This window comes from Chenopodium album, chromosome 14 (genome assembly GCF_948465745.1).
Source record: "Chenopodium album chromosome 14, dcCheAlbu1.1, whole genome shotgun sequence".
NCBI lineage: Eukaryota > Viridiplantae > Streptophyta > Magnoliopsida > Caryophyllales > Amaranthaceae > Chenopodium > Chenopodium album.
In genome coordinates this window covers 26,240,765-26,242,173 of record NC_137847.1, presented here as the reverse complement: position 1 = coordinate 26,242,173, position 1,409 = coordinate 26,240,765, and the positions used below count along the sequence as shown (strand labels likewise).

Here is a 1,409-nt window from a genome sequence, read left to right as displayed (position 1 = left end):
TTCTCAAACCTAGAATCATTATTATTTGACACATAGTTCACATGCTCATTCACATTTCCATCATGATCATAACAAACATCCATATATGCATGAGGGCAACTAGAAACATCATGATCATACGACCCACAATCATCACAAAACAAGCATCCACTAAGCATGTTATTAGAAGAGGGAGGGGGTTGAGAATTAGAAGACATACCTCTCCCCTTAGATTGGGATGGAAGACTTGAAACTTTGTAGGTAGCACTTTCCAACTTTGCCTTAATAGCGGACATCTCTTTCCCCAAGTTTGTCATTTGTAAGGATAGATTGTTGATTGCATTTAGATGATCAACTGAGTACACGGAAGAGCTACTCTTGCTAGTTGACTCTATTTCTCCATCTTGCCAATCTCCATAATACCTCACTACGTCTTCAATTATGTCCACCACTTCCTCTTCCGTTTTGTTAATGATAGGACCTCCGGCTCCTCCATATAAACATGATTTTCCTTGAGGGCTAAGGCCTCCATAGAAGATTTGAATAATTTGATAGGTTGGAATTCCGAGATGAGGACACTCCCTTTGATACTCTTTGTATCTCTCCCATGCTTCATAGAGGCTCTCACTTGGCTTTTGCTTGAAACCTTGAATCAAAGCTCTAGCCTCCGCCCGCCGTTTTCTTTTGTGGATAGAAACGGGATAGAAATTCCTTGGTAACCTCATCCCATGTCCTTAGAGAATTCGGCTTGACCTCCTTGTCTAGCCATTACAAAGCGCGCCCTATGAGAGAAAAAGGAAAGAGCTTGAGGCGGATGAATTCTTAGGAAATTCCGTTCACCTTGATTGTATTGCACTATTTTTGGAATACCTTGAGATGGTTTAGTGGGCTTTCATGCTTGGCCCCACTAAATTGTCGCCTCTCTATCAAAGTGATCATTGCCGATCTTATTTCAAAGTCATTTGCCGGTGTTGTAGGCATAGCAATCCCACTCTCAAATCTATATGCACCGGGAATCCCCAATTCTTTCAACGCCACCCTTGGATTTTCTCCCATTCTTTCTTGTTCTTCTTGTTGTGGTTCTTCTTCACTTGAAATGCCAGAGCTCAAAGATCGTCTAGCACCCCTCAACCTTGCAATAGTTCTCTCAATTTCCGGATCAAAAGGCACTAGAGAATGACCACGTGCTCTATGCATAAAATCTCAAAAGAAATGGTTAGTAGCACGGCTACAAGTGTAGCCTAAAAGAAAATCTTTTTGTATTTTCAATTAAAGGTGAAATAGACTCAACAACTATAACAAAGCACCAATATCATTCCTCCGCAACAGCGCCATTTTGACAAGAGGAAAATGTAGGTCGTTATCTACCTCTCCCTAGAGCCAAACCTAATTTGTAAACACTCGACCAACCTAATACAAGTATATGGTAA

General features: G+C 41.0%; 1 non-coding gene across 1 annotated transcript; it reads left to right on the top strand.

The window, feature by feature from the left end:
• Positions 1-540: 540 nt before the first annotated feature.
• LOC145580388 (small nucleolar RNA R71) lies at positions 541-646 on the top strand. The gene has a single exon (XR_014099445.1). It is a non-coding gene; the product is annotated as a small nucleolar RNA R71 (small nucleolar RNA).
• Positions 647-1,409: the final 763 nt, after the last annotated feature.